Source organism: Zophobas morio, unplaced genomic scaffold (assembly GCF_036711695.1).
Source record: "Zophobas morio isolate AGI-343-1 ecotype UQ-CSIRO unplaced genomic scaffold, CSIRO_AGI_Zmor_V1 ptg000108l, whole genome shotgun sequence".
Taxonomy (NCBI): Eukaryota; Metazoa; Arthropoda; class Insecta; order Coleoptera; family Tenebrionidae; genus Zophobas; species Zophobas morio.
The window spans coordinates 4390695-4407013 of NW_026972213.1; the positions used below are offsets into that span (position 1 = coordinate 4390695).

At 32.2% G+C, this 16319-nt stretch overlaps 1 protein-coding gene across 1 annotated transcript in view; it reads left to right on the forward strand.

Moving 5' to 3' along the window:
* Positions 1 to 82: 82 nt before the first annotated feature.
* Positions 83 to 16319, forward strand: part of LOC135144730 (dystroglycan 1) — a 254797-nt gene continuing 238560 nt past the window's right edge. The window contains exon 1 of the mRNA XM_064076790.1: positions 83 to 211. The gene's annotated coding sequence lies outside the window, so the exon portion shown is untranslated. The remainder of the gene's footprint in view (positions 212 to 16319) is intronic.

Consider the following 16319-nt stretch of genomic DNA (forward strand, 5'->3'; position numbering starts at 1 on the left):
TTATCCGCAAGATGTCGTCCCATTCCCAGAACCATAAAATCGAAAAACCAGCTGTTTTAGGAGGGGCAAATGGGCAGTTGTGCATCTGAAACTGTCAGTGCACGAGCATAGTACGGCATGAAAGGGTAGTGAACGCGCTGAAAGTGTTAGTGTTTGTGTCATTAAACAACAGGGGTTGGCTACTGAAAACACCTCCTTGGGCATCACTAAGGTAAAATCCATCATTCCATACAGAAACCGTTCGCACTTTCTGTTATGATTTCGCCAAAACACACACATGTGTATGCAACAACTTTGAAGCCGGTTTGTATTTTTTATGTTCCGCAATTGTTCGCTCCGTCCTTGTCGCACGCGCATCATCCCTTTGTGCAGGGGGTGCTTTCGGCGAAATTAAGATTTTCAAACTGCGGTGTAACGGAAAAGAATTTTTTAATATTGTTTTATGGACGCGGCTACCCCTAACGTAAATTTTGTTACGGTGATTTAGTTGGATTTTTATTGTGGATTTTTGGATTTATTGGCGAGCAACGTGGGGAAAATCGATTCATAAATTGCTGCAATCCATGCGAACTATGGCCTAGGGTAAAGGAGGGTAAAACTGTAGAATTTTTGGTTGGGGCCTGGGGGTGTTTGAATGAATGTTTAATTCTCGGAGGGATGCCTGCATACATTTATGGGTGCGGGTAGTGTGTGTTGTCTTAATTAAAAGCAACGTGGTCGGTTTGTTTTTGCGGCGAAATATTTCGAGCTTTTGGTAAAAGCGGGCTGGATTTTCAAAACACTTGCGCTCAGATTGGAGTTGCGCGGCATAAACATGTGAGTTATTTTGAAATTTTAAATTGTTAATGTACAATTGAAAACATATATCAAAGTTTAATGATATTTCTAGGTCTTCTTTTCTTATTTTGGCTATGGTTCTGACATTTGCAATTTCAATCTTTGCCAAGGGGGTGTAAATGCCTACATAAAAATACTCGAAAAATGTTTTTCATTGTGAAATAAACTAATTACGATGTATACAACTTGTTACCCACACCTACAACATCAAGAAATTTTATGACAATATTGATTTGTTTTACCCACTAAATTAATTCTATCAAAGGACAGATATCAAAAAATATCGACATTTTTTACAATTTTTTTTCATGTTGAGGGTGTGTGTAACGTGTTGTTCAAGTTGAAAAATGCCAATTATAACATTATAGAGAAGTAGTAACCTCAACAGTTGCAAAAAATAACCTTACGTAATAATTTGGAAGCTTAATTTTCCACTAATTATTGTCTACATTTGTAGCTTTCACGGCAGCACGCCAATACGTCAATTGTGCCCGTGGAACTATGCTGTTGGTAGTGTAGGGCTTTCACAAATGTTTCTTACATCCAGTGACCTGTAAAATGTAAATATGTTATAGATTTGCCATTTATTAGTAATGGTTGACATTTTACAAATTTTAATTAATGTGGTTAATACGTCATCTGTCACAATAATTGTGACATTTGAATTGTCGTTGCCATTATAGTTCACACTCCAAAAGAGGTGGAACAAATTGCATGTTCGATCATTTATGATGATTATGATTTATGATTTCTGTTTTATTAATAATCCATACTTATTCGCAAGATTATCGTTTTTGTGGTATCTTTTCTATTGCTTGTTTTTTTTAGCTCGAAATTCTCCATGAAGATAAATGTGGAAGCTGTAAATTATATTCCGGCCACAATATATTCAGAATTTAGATTTAAGGTTGAAATTTGTTTTTATGATCACTTATAAATATTTTATACTATTTGACAGATGTTTCGTTGTTTTATATTTTTACGACAATTTATGTTGTTATTCTTTCTTTTATAAAATAAATAAATATATAAATGAATAATTCTTTCTATTTTATCATTTTTAGTTCTCGACTGAAAGCTAGGCGAAGTAATACTCGTGGAATACGAGAATGCAAATTTTCTGTTTCCATTTGACAGACAGTCTAGCGGTTGGAAATTTTGTGAAAAGTCCAAATTCCATTGTAACGATTAATATGAAATTTTAAGTGTAACTAAACTGTGAAAATCAAAATTTTCCGATTTATTAAACAATTGATAACGTTATTCCAAAATTGTTGGATTCTACGAGTGATCTTTCTTGTTGTAACCCCGAATTTTTCTAAAACCCTGCGCATACAAAGCTAAAATTAAGACCGAATTAATAAATCACTGAATATACAAAGACTTATTAATTTAGCTAAATTTTGAAGTGTGGTCAACAATTTCACAACAATTGTCCGCTATTTTCGGAAATTACTTGCCTGTATCTAACAAACGGTAGATTGATAGACAGAGGGAAATTGGAGATGGCCTACAAGCTTTCAAACGTTGAAAAAAATATGAAATTAGTTATTCATGAAATGGATATCGTATATATTATACAACTTAAAACTTTCTGAAATTTCGCAATGATTTATTTAACAAACACTCTACCATTTTTTTGTATTCTTTATAGAAAGCCAATGATGTATCACATAGAAGTTATTAAACAATTTTTTTTTTAAATATACCCCCAGCTTCGAAATCGTCTGCACTTTCACAGTATGACTTTTATCTAATAAAACTGCTAATACAGGGTAACAGTAAGGATCGATTTTTTCTCGGATTAAGTTTAACTCATCTCTCCAAAATTCTGGGGTTATACAAAAGTAATGGTTAGTGTTACACTCACTGAACTATTATACAAAATTAATATGTTTATTTTTATCAAAAAGTAGAGCACTTCAATTGAAAATTATATTAAAGAATCATCAGATCATTCAACGGAGTTTCTTAATTTTAGGCATTATCTCATTATGCTGTTATGTGTTAGAAACGCATGGGTTACTAATTTTCATGTCCAAAATTGCAAACAATAGCCAGTCAATTAAATTATTAAATTAGAATAAAGTTGCGCTATTTTGTAAGGGTGCTTCAATTACCTCCAGGTTTTTTCGTGGAACTCATATTGCCCTTAAAATAAGAGAAATATTTTGATGTATTGTTGGTTTCGCTGGCGGTGAACACAATTTTTGTTTATTTTTTTACAAAGTGATTTTCTTGTTTACTTTTTTGTAATTTAGTGTTATCATATTTGAAAAAATTACTTTCACATACTTGATTGATTAAAGGCACTAAACAAACACAGTTTGCTCTCTCAGAGTTAAATTGAAACAATGACTTAAAATAAAACACTATTAGTTTCTTTATAATTGCCCCCCGGCCGTAGTTTTACAGTGGAAACCCAGCTGGTATTATTTCTTGTACATTTCAAAGTAGAAGCAGGCCTTAAGGCCTGTTAGTTACACACCATTTATCAGACTTACACCACCGTTGGTGTTATTTTTCATCTGTAGTATTTAATTTTTTCGGAAAGGCGGCACAGTTCGTGTGCGGTAGGCTTTTACAGAGAGCGGCAACCTATGTATTACGATCAAAATAACTGTCTACTTGTAACTTTCTATTTTTTTTTTTTTTTTGTTTTACTTCCCGAGCGTAAGCAAAGGAAGTATTGTAATCGAGTCCGTCGGCCGACTCTCTACTTTTACGTTTTCTCGATCTTTCATGACCCCTAGAAGACGAAGAAATAGGTCTCCCATTTCCGTCTGTCTGTCCGTCTGTCCGTCTGTCCGTCTGTCCGTCCGTCTGTCCGTCTGTCCGTCCGTCTGTCCGTCCGTCTGTCCGTCTGTTGTCCCGGATTTTTATTAGACAGATAATCTCCGAAAGTACTCGACCGATTGTTGTGAAATTTTGTACTTATATTAAGAATATCATGTAGATGGTAAAACGCTAACCAAAATTTGTCTAATCATCCCCACCACTAATGCGATGACGTCACTTCAAAATTGTACATAGTAAATGGGTTTTCAATTGTATAAAATAACATAGTCCTACACATGTAGTTTACAACTCCGAATCGACTTTTCACCCGAAACGTCCAGATTTTTGGAAAAAAAATCAAAATTATAAAACAACATTTTGAAATTTAATTTTTAATCTGCTAACCAGAATGCTTTGAAATGTTGCAGATGTTTTAAGGCTATAAAGAGCATCATAAATCTTTAGTCAAAAAATATTTGCTTATCCCCTCCAAAAACTTGATGACGTCAGCTCAAAAGTTTGTGGAATAAATCATATCTAAAATGTACAAAATATGATGAGTCTGTACTTGTGATCTATCACTCCATTCATATTTTTTGGATTTGCATATACAGGGTGACTCAAAAAAATTAATGAATGCGTAAATTTATTTTACTGATTTACTCAGAAACTACAAAACCGAATGCTTTGAAATCTTGCAGATGTTTTAAGGTTCTAAAGAGCATAATAAATGTTTAGTCAAAATATATTTGCTTATCCCCTTCAAAAAATTGATGACGTCAGCTCGAAAGTTTGCCGAATAAATCCTATCTAAACTGTAAAAATATGATGAGTCTGTACTTGTAATTTATCACTCCATTCATATTTTTTGGATTTGCATATACAGGGTGACTCAAAAAAATTAATGAATGCGTAAATATATTTTATTGATTTAATCAGGAACTACAAAACCGAATGCTCTGAAATCTTGCAGATGTTTTAAGGTCATAAAGAGCATAATAAATGTCTAGTCAAAATATATTTGCTTATCCCCTCCAAAAACTTGATGACGTCAGCTCGAAAGTTTGCCGAATAAATCATATCTAAAATGTACAAAATATGGTGAGTCTGTACTTGTCATTTATCACTCCATTTATATTTTTTGGATTTGCATATACAGAGTGACTCAAAAAAATTAATGAATGCGTAAATATATTTTATTGATTTAATCAGGAACTACAAAACCGAATTCTTTGAAATCCACTGCGAAAAAAAAACATAATAGGCATGCAGTCGTCACGTTTCCGACAGCGAGGGAAGTACTGTCTAAACTCTTTAGACCAATTTTTTTGTTATGGTATGTATTAGACTCCTCAATGTCTTTAAAATTTTTAAGCATTTACAAACACTATGGTAATTGGAAAGGATATTTCATTAATTACCAATGAACATTGTACTATGCAAAAAAATTTGTATAATTGGAAGGTTGCACAGGTAGTAATGGTAACTGCCAGATGCATGCAATGGCTGGATATTAGTTACAGATTTTAAAATTGGGTATTTTCAGCACAATTTTGGATTGTATTTAAAGTATACAAAACTCACTTGACATACACCTTATAAAACTTTTATGACTTAAGGGACTTAAGCCAAACCACCCTTATAATGGACCCGAACCACAAGGATTATTACTGTCCATTGTTGTCATAATGGAGCTGTAAAGTTTTACTAGGTACCTATATGTGAACTAAGTTAAATTATACAATAGCCAGTTTGACTGCTTTGCTTAAGCCGCTTAAGTCATAAAAGTTTTACAAGGTGTATGTCAAGTGAGTTTCGTGTACTGAAATTCATGAGACTGTATCGTTGGGTTTCAGTTTAAGAAAAATTAGAACTAACCTGAAGTAGCTAAAGAAATAATTAGTTACCATAACTACTTCTTCCCACTTCAACTAAGCGTTGTATTGTCATTTTTAAAGATATCGGATGGTATTTGTGGCTTCTGACATTGAAAGATTCTTCTCATTCATTACAATATTTTGGGGGGTCATACTTATTCATTTTAAGTGTGTAATTTATGTTTGTCAAAAGTCAAAATTGTATTTGTACAAAACTGACCGATTCATTATCGAAATAACAAATCTGAATTTTTCTGGCTTAAGAAGAAATCTATTGAAATTTTTATGTAACTGAATAACGTTACAGGGCATCCGTATATATGTATACGAATTGAGATTTATCAAAAATAAAAATATACGATACCATGTAATCGAGATTTTTAAATGGTAGCATTATTCTTTTGGTACTTTAGAAAATGAAAAAAATTAGTGACTCTTATTATCTAGGAGTATATTTTTTTAATTTATAGAGCTTATCACAAAAAATGCAATTTTATAATTTTTACAGGAGCTGGATTTATTGGACTGTACATTAGAGGCGAGGAAAGTTCTGTCTAAAAAACTTTAGACCATTTTTCTAATAAGCATATCAAAAAGTGAATTTAGATTTAATAAAGCATTTCTAATAAATCGAATGTATCTGTACGATTTAAAATTCACAAAGAACGTTTATTATCAACAATAGAAGGAAGAATCGCTTTATGTAATCACCGTCAACGAAATGCTTTAGTACATTTCACAGCTTTCAGATGCTTTTACTTTCATTCTAATTTTACTGCGACGTTGATTATAGTCTGCCGACTGTTGACAATGTTGAGAAGTTGTTTAGTGTTACGACAAAATATGAGAGAAACTGTTCATTTTCTCATCATTTATAAGGACAATAAAGTGCTTTCTTTCTTACAAAGTAGAAGCTTAAATCATTTGCTGATACAGTTGTTTAACCTTCTTTCACCAAACGATTACGTATATAATTGGAAATTTTAATAACTCATTATTGAAGCAAATTCTAAATTTAGATCGTAATTTTGTGGGATTAGTCATCTCCGAAATGAAATTAACTCATAGTAGACACTGTTTACAGTATAAAAAAGGCATGTTTTGTTCATCACGACCTATGTTTACTCTATTCCTTGGTGTTATGTAGTTGCCGAGATTTTTTATTACTTTGTTTAGGAATACTTGCCCTAACAAGAGTCAAACAAATGAGGGCCTATTAAAGACGCTGATGCATATAACTTAAGTTTTAATTAAACATGCGAGCAGTCGAGCTAGTATATTGTTCCATATTTAGATCGAGGAGTGTCAAGCTTTAGTACTCTAGAAATACACTACCACATAAAAACAATCTTTCGGGACTCGACGTTCCGAAATTAATTAATGTGCAAAGTCTTTTACTTAAACTTGAAGAATATTAAACTGAAGTATTTAAAGAAAGCAGAGCGTACAGAAGTAATTAATTAGGTTGTGTAAAAGTAAACTAATGAAATAAAAGTGTTCCAAAAAAGAAATTTCAATGAAAAGCCTTTTAAAAAATGGGTGTCGAAACCCAATCTCTTTTCCTAAAGAAAGCATTATCCGGGTATTAAAAACTACTGGAATCTAACCCTACCACTTTTTTAAGGTATAAAGTGAAACATTATGAATGTGTGTGGTTTCGACCGAATGTACAAAGGATCGTAATTAAATGATGATCATTGTAATTATGAATAATAATAATTAGTAAATCCTGATTTATATATGAAGTTGCAACACATATACCTAACTTTTTTATGGGTTACATTTTTAAAATTTATCATAAAAATTTCAGCTGTATGTGTCAAAATAACGACCAATTTGGCACTAGCAAAATTTCAGCGCTGTTTAACACTGAATTTTTCACGAAACTATCAAAAGATATGCAAAATGTCCTACGTTTGTTTGCCTTGTGTTACAAAGTGTTGTTGTTAGGGAAATTGAAAATATGGTACCAGACTGTCACAATATTTACGTTCGATCTTCTCCTCTCTTGATTGATTTTTTTTATTCCGTACACCCCGAATGAACAAAAGCAAAAAAAAAAATATTTTTTAAATATTGTGTTAATCTATTTTACGGTTCGGATACTTCAGTATTAGTTTTGTTAAATTTACAAAGTTCCATTTTTGTAATCAGTATATGAATACTACCTGTGCTTTATAATAAAATGTATTGTTCATCGTATACCGCTTGATCACATAAACAAATTACGTGCTTAATTGTACACAAGTTTGTCAAGTATTTGTTCATTAAAACTGCGTTTCGACGAAATAAATTGACAAACACGCTAACGCGGTTTTCCGAGTCCATATTTATGTTAAATTTTGGTTCATAACTTACTCCGACTCGTTGACAGAAATCTGTATTTAATTTGGGTGTAGAAGGACTATTTTAACATAATATGAACTTGAAACTAAATAAACTGTTAGTTACCTAAAAACCATTGTAACCTAGAAACTACAGTAACTTTTCGCTAGACCTGTAGAAAAGAAAAGGTTTTAATTCGCATTTTTTTTTATTGAATTTAACTGAGGTTACAATTACTGTAAGTTCCGAAATGTTCCTTTTAAATTTAAAATAATGTTTTTCGAAAACATTGTATACTTAGTTAAAATAAAAAAAATCGCTTGGGTAAAATTAAAAACAGAACTAAGCTCGTTTAAAAATGAAGCTTTGAGAATGGAATTACTCAATGAAAAGCAACAATAAGAATGAGTTACAAGAAGTTACAAATTGTATAGGTATTCTTGTGTTTTTTGAAATTTGTTTAGAACTCAAAATTAGAATAAAGAGTTTAGTTTAAACTCAGTAAAATTTGGTTTAGTGAAATATGCATGAAATCAATGTTTGTAACACAAATTCGTAGTTATACATTTTATTGCTACAGTCGTCGAGATAAATTGAAACGTGGAGTTCCTCAAATACCTGCTGTTTATGAAGACTGAATTCTCGCATTGTAAATCTGAATTTAAAAATATTAGTTTATTGGTGGTGTGCTTGGGCACACAGGAACTTGGGTATTCTGTTAGAAAGATTTCAAAGAAGTTTGATAAATATGATTGTTATTATATTTGTGGCGATTTTAACATTCATTTTTTACAAAATACTAAAAAATACTACTTTCAAATCCATTATCTTAATGTACTCATAAAAAACTTATTATAGAACCAACTTGATATATCGTATGATTTTTTAAATTTGAGGTAACAAATGGAAACAAAATATGTGAAAGACGTAGGGTGTAGTTTAATTATTTTTTATATAAATATGACGGGCATTGACACATATTGTTTATATGTTCCCTTATCACTACTATCACTTATGATGTGGCGGCACAATAATAAGGTAAATAAGCCGGTCTGTAGTCTAGTGGTCAGGGCACCCGCCCGGCAAGCGGGAAACGTGTGGTTTGATTCCAACAGGGGCAGCAACACTTTTCTTCGCTTACCTACAATGCGTATGCACAATAGTACTGGCGCCTGCATTAACACCATTTTTTTCTAATCTTCCAGTAGCACATAGCTCGGTCATAAAATCATATATCTCTCATCAGTAAGGCCAGATATTTATCCCAAATCTTCTTCTCCTATACCTCAGAAAATCGTAACAATTTTATAATCAAAATACAAAATCATAATGTGTTCAATATTCTTGATTCTTGCAGTGATTTGGAAAATTTAAATCTTATCCTCGTAACCATTTTGTTGGAAGTTTTCCTGAGGTTACAGTAAAGACTCGTAATAATCTAAGAACAAAAATTCATGAATCTAATTACCGAAAAGATCTGCAGGGCAAATGTGAAAAATACGATAACTCCGAAATGTTTGGTTTCTTTGAAATTCTCTATCTGAAAAACAAATGTTATCAGTGTTATCACGCATTTTCCAAAGTACCAAAATCTTAAATATCCATTTAAAGATTTCAGTACAGGAACATCTAATCGAAATCGGAAGTAAACTCCAGGTGTGTCATCACTAATGTACCTACTTTTAAAATTCGAAGACCTGCGAGGAAAGGAATATTGAAACTCCAAGAAGAATCGTGATAAGATTTGGTAAATATCATGCTGTATGGTGGCGGAAGATTAGATTTACGTTTATCGTAGGTTGAAAATATTTTATGACATACCTAGTTTGACATAATCTACAATACTGTACATACAGTCGAACTTCTATAACTTGAACCTTCATTAGTCCAATTTCTCTAGAATTTGTACTTGACTGTGTTCCCCTTGCATTTCAATCAAATTTACACGTATTTTGATCTCGTTGACTCCAAATTCTGTAACTCGAAAATTTCGTTAAATCGAAGTGAATTTTACGAATAAAACTGCGGGTCTTTCGTAAATCGAACATTTTTTTGTGACTACTCAGCAGTGGTAATTATGGTAAGAGTTTTCGTGAAACTTCCGACACAATAACAAGTAGTAAGAGTTTTTCATTCATCAATACATTAATCACTTAGGGCCAGTTTATAGAATGTTATAATTGAAATTAAATTAATCAAGCATTTAATGAGTCATTTACCGACGTCTGAATGGTGTAGAGTCGGCCACATAACACTTTAATGCCGTATTAAAAATTTAATCACAATCAAATATTTACTTCTGCTTTCGCCAATCAGCTTTTAGTTTTACGAAAAAACTTCTAAAAAGTCTATGCGGCATATAATTACATATAATACACACGAACAAAATTAAATTGACAAAGATTAGTTTGTAAGCATCCCCAGTAATTAAAACTCAGTTTCTTATAAAGTTTTTTTTCTTTTTCTTTACTTCGAAATTTTTTAGCTCTAGGATCCCTTGCAGATTCGACTTATGTAAGTTCAACTGTATACAAGTTTAAACAAAACACACCAAGATTTTATTTCACACTGAACACCCTAGATGTTTTTTTTATAGAATCGATAATTAAAATAAAACAACTGATCGAAGGTTATTTTGACGCTAAAGTAAAATAAAACAAATCCAGCTTTTTCGAAAAATAAAAAAAAATGATTATGCGAATTTAATTTTTTATGAGAACCCTTATAAGTTAAAATAAAGATATGCTTGTAATGTTATAGTAAATATAAACAAACCTACAACGCGTGTGGTTCAAATGAGTTTGCCATTAACAAAATTTTGTGATGACGTCATTAATATTTTCGCAAGGACACGTATATCAATTTGAACAGATTTAGTGTAATATTAATAATAATAGTATTGTATTCATAATTTTCGAGAAAATCCAGTGAATCATTTTTGACTTAATTTATAAAATAAATTGCCTTATGCAATAATTTTTTGAGTCATCCTGTATAAGTAATTCTAAAAACTATGAGTGCATTGATAAACTTCAAGCATAGAGTAATATTTTGTATATATGTGGCCTAACAGTATTTACAACTATAGATTGACATACAACTAAATCGCGTTGTTCTGTACGTGTTACTATGATGGAATCAGAAAAAATATCACAACACGTACATTACATACAATCTGTGTGTATAAATGTTTGTAGATCAAGTGGGTTATCGAAAGGTATATTTATCATTTTGGATAAACGCAGTGTAATACTAGTAATAACAGTATTCTATACCCAATTTGACCCATTCATTAATTTTTCTGAGTCACCCTGTATAAGTATAGACTCATCATATTTTGCACATTTTGAACAGGATTTATTCGGCAAAATTTTGAGATGATATCATCGGTTTTTTGGAGAGATAAACAGATATATTTTGATTAAAAAATTACCATGCATATGATATAACTTTAAATCTTTTGCAAAATTTCAAAGCGTTCGGTTTTGAAATTTCTAATTTAATCAATAAAATATATTCACTCGTTCATTATTTTTTTTAAGTCACCCTGTATAAGTAATTCTAAAAACTATGAGTACATTGATAAACCACAAGTATAGAGTCATAATATTTTGCATATTTCACAAATGACGTCATCAATTTTTTGAGAGGATAAAGGAATGAACTTTGATTAACGATTTACTGGACGTGTCGAGTAAAAGCTCAACACAGATTCATAAACTACACGTGTAAGACTTATGTTATTTTATACAATTTAGATGTGATTTTAATTATATTTTCAAAAAACTGAATATTTAGGGTGAAAACTCGACATGCATTCATATGCCTACCACAAGTATTATTGTTTTATAAAATTAAAAAAAAAAATACTCTTGTAAATTTTAAAAGAAAAAATAAAAATTTTAATTAGAAAAGAAAAAACCAGCAGATCCAGTATTAACACTAATAAGTTTTTAAAATTTAACCAAATAAGACCCGATTTATAGAAAGCGATGTTAAAGTTAATTCGCGATTAACTTTTAACTGAGGTCCGTTGCCAGGCAACGCACATATTTTAACCAATCACGGGCTCATATTCCACATTTTAATTCTCTGTTAAACTAATCGAGGATTAAATATTTAACTCGCTGTTCTATAAACCGGCCCTAGGTATTGAGTTTTTTTTAAGTGTTATAAGTTTATTGACAAGGTGGCTGAAGAAGGGGATGAACCCTGAAACCGGTACCACCAAAATAGTATAAATAAAAATAAATAATTGGCTGAGTGTTGAACCACCTAACTAACGCTATTTGGAGATGATGTCTCATTGGTGGTAGGGATAATTAGTGTACATACAAAATTTGACAACAATCAGTCCAGTAGTTTCGGAGATTATCTGTCTGTGGTTATTTAGACAGAACTGCCTTCGCCCCTCATATACAAATCATCAAATCCAGCTTTGTCGGAAAATTATTTAATTTGATTTTGCAAAATTTATTTATTTTACGTTTTTAGGTCAGCCTTTATTTTACACAGGTACAAAATAGTAATATTATAATACGAGTATAATTTGGATTTTTCTGGGAAAAATAGAATGCCTGGAGTTAAACACACACGCAGGAGTATGTTATTGTATAATAAGTAAATAACGTTTACTATGTAAAATTGTAAGGTGACGTCATCATTTTGTTGGTGTGGATGATTTGATAAATTTTGTTTACACCTTATTCCTAAAATTCATATAAAATTCAGCAAGAGTTGGTGAATAATGAAAAAATTTGGCTAGGATTTCAATAGCATGTAAAAAACAACTTCATCATATATCCAAATTTTTAAGGGGAGCATCTTAATAGTTCAGTCATTTCTCAGAGGTGTTTTCGCATTGATAAAATAAGTTTACAAATTACCACGGAGAAATATAAATTATATTGACACAGTTTTCCAAAATTTTTTCTGTAATTTTAGTGTAGCCATAAGAGAAACGTTATTTTTATAGTAACATAGCAGGCACCTCGCATAAATATATACTGAATTCTTGTTTTTCAAAAATAAAACCATGTTTTCCGCACACTTCTGTATGTTTTATTATACATTTAGCGTACATACGCACCCCAGTTACTGAAAGTCCCCCTTCAAGCAACGTGTTCTTTTCCAATTCTGCGTCTGCCCAATTAGGTGTTTATTTTGAGTAAAGAGCGCGTTAAAGAGCTACCGGCAAACGGTATTCAGAAAACCTCACCACTCATGTTTCTTGATAAAGTAAACAAGCCATGCAAATCCCCCAAACAGCACCGCCCCAGCATTTTGATTGATGGCGAAACTGATAAAACCAACAAACGAGGACCGATCTCTAACAAAATAAATAAACCCGATATTATTTTAAGACCGTTTTGTATCAACAAGTCTTTGACGCTTTTTTTCTCGCAATATCTCAATCGAAATGAACCCATCGGAGCTTTTTTAAAGCGCCGCACAATCAATCTCAAAGAAGCCATTGTGCTCACGTCTCTCGCGGAACCGGAGCACGCTTGATTCGTTTTCCTTTTAAGTCAAAAAAGTTTGTTTGAAAAAGTCGAGGATATTTGTGAATTTGGCCAGAAATTAAAAAGGCCGAGGCTGCGCTTTCGCCCGAAATTGGACGAAACAAAGGCACAATCGACCGAGGAAGTTAACGAAGTTTACACTTAATTGGAAATAATTGTAATCGGACAATGACATTACGTTAGAAGAATAAAAAGGTCAGGAGCAGTTAAATGACAAGCAATTTGGCGATCAATGGTGAACTGCTCAATTAATAAACGGAAAATCTGGCGTCGGAGCGACAATAAAATTTTCGGCAACGAGAGCTTACAATGAGCTTTTCAATAAAACAAGCGCGGTTTCAGTTTGCAAAAACGATATAATTCCAAGAATAACTTCCCGTTTTGATTCGCGGAAAGGTAAATAAACACGAAACCCGAATTGTTTTTTAAAATAAAACCCCTCTTCAAAGAAACCAATGCGATTTGTGAAACAGATCGAAATTAAACTTTTACACAGTCCGCTTGCTCAACCCATAAATGTATTTATTCCGATGATGTGTTTATTTTTAGCTGGATAGTTTGACGCAAGTGACGAGGGTAACGGAACGCGGATAGTTCTTTGAAATGTCTAATTGATATGGCAGTTAATTCAAATTGTCTCGGAGAACACTAAAACTGGAACAATCGAGTGGAATGCCATTTATTTTCTCTCTCCGAAGACAGAAAAATTTTAAACGCTCCAATAATCTCGCCGTCAGTGTAAAGTCCTGAAATAAAACGAAATAAAAAGTCCAAGATTTCGAGTTATGTTAAACAAAGTGGCAGTTAAAGGTTACGTCGTTTTAACTGGCACTTCCAAACTTGGCACTAAAACACCTTGTAAAGGTGAAGTATGGTTCTGCAATTTCCTAATGATGTCATATCCTTCCTTAAACTCTCGTAATGAGCGATAAAATTTCTAGCGTCGTTTTTCACATACTTCATTCGTTTAATAACAAAAAAAATTGCCACAGTCCCCTTTTTATCCTTATTCTCATCGACTTTCTTAATTTTGCGGTCTCGTTAACATCTAAACTTCCTTTATGGGCTGTAACACGACACATGGTTGGATTCTTTTACCAATTATTTCGGAGTTTGTTTAGCTTCCACTTCGCCACAGGATATACAAAAAATAATTTCGTTTTGTTGTAATTAGTCAAATGACTGGAGTACTAAAAAACTGCCGTTTCTTAATCACTTACGTCTGCGACAAAGAATCGTATTTATTTTTCCAGACACTGAAAGATGGTATTTGTTTTCACCGGAATTATTAAGTGGGGCAGAGCATCATTGAGTCTTGTCACAGGAGTTTTTATTTTTGTTGTACAATGTTGACATCGTAAATACTGGTAGGATAAATAAAGTTCTGATAATGAAGCACACTTGACGTTTATTGAAAATTATTGTATAACTCATCAAGCGACTATCGATTTACTAATGAATTAAATCCAACACAATGAATGTTTTATTAATATGTTGTTTGTAAATGAGTTTTTGCTTCCAACAGCACCGCTCATATAATATAATTGACTTCTTCGTAAAGCGTGAAATTTGTTGAATTGGTCCTAGATTTGTTTACACATTTTGAATACCTAAATTTTGAGAGTCACAAAAAATTCCAGGTATGTAATTTGAAAATGTGTGAACACCAAAATCTTTTATTAAGGTCATGCGCAAAATATATTTTTTTTATAATGTAGATTATTACGTTATGCCCCGCGTTCTATAGTTTTTCGAGTAAACTACAATTTCCCTCTTCTATGCACGTAATTAGACTCAATTATGAAGATAATAGCCTTTAATTTTGAGAATTTATGGACGTTACGATCTCTTATCAATTCACTCTAAATGGCGTTTAAATACCATAGCTGACTACAAAATCTGACATGCCGCAAAAAAAAATCGTAAAATTTTATAATTTTTTTAAAGAGTTGAATTTGTCGGTTTATACTTACATCCCTCGACCAATTTTTTAGTGATCAAATTAAGAACCTCATTTTTTAGATTTGATTATATAGGGTCATTCAACAAAATTAATGAATCAGTCAGTTTCATTGATTAAATCAGGAACGGTTCACTCCATCTTCCCAGAAAATTTTGAAAATACGATACTATTATTTTTAGTATTACACTGCACCAAGCCAAGATTATAATATACGTGTCCTAACAAATATGTTAATGACGTCATCGCAAATTTTCGTAAAGAAAAAACTCAACTCGAAAATGCTGGATATGTTTCATTGTACTTCAGGAGCTAGGAAAGTTCTGTCCAAACAACTTTGGACCAATTTTTTAGTAGAAAATATTGTGATTCAAAGTTAACTTTGGCACTATTGATGTAGTAGACAAAATGGAGAGTAGAATCATCGAACTTTTGTGATTTTCTAGTAAATATTTAGCTCTGTTTTTTTTTGCTGAACTACATACAATTCCATCAACTGATTGGATGTAATTAACTGCATCACAGTGATATTTTTAGAATGACTTCCTGTTAGTTTGAAGTCAAATGGAGTCAATTTTAGCTCACTAAATCCAAGCACTTGTAATTCAAAAAATTTTCGATCACACGGTTTTATTTGGCCTCAGAATCGTACTAAGAATTTGTTTCTTCTTGCACACATTAGATACTTATTATTTGAGAGTACATTGTTAGTAAAATTATTGTTATGAGAGAAACCCACACGCCGCCCCTGTACGATGCCTATGAGTTCTAGTACGTACGGCGATGATGACTCATTGTCGGTGACGGCGACCGGAGAAACACCTGGAAGCGAAAGTGGCGATGAGCAATCCAGAAATACCTTGAGTGCGGAACTTCTAGAAGGGAAGTATGGATTTAAATAGAGGCCACCTTCGGGAACGATTCTTTTTCAGTCGAGTCGAGTCCAACGAGTGTCGAGAAAATCCAGTAAAATGTCATCGTATAAATTAAGTTGTACTAAGTAGTGCACTCTTAAAAAAT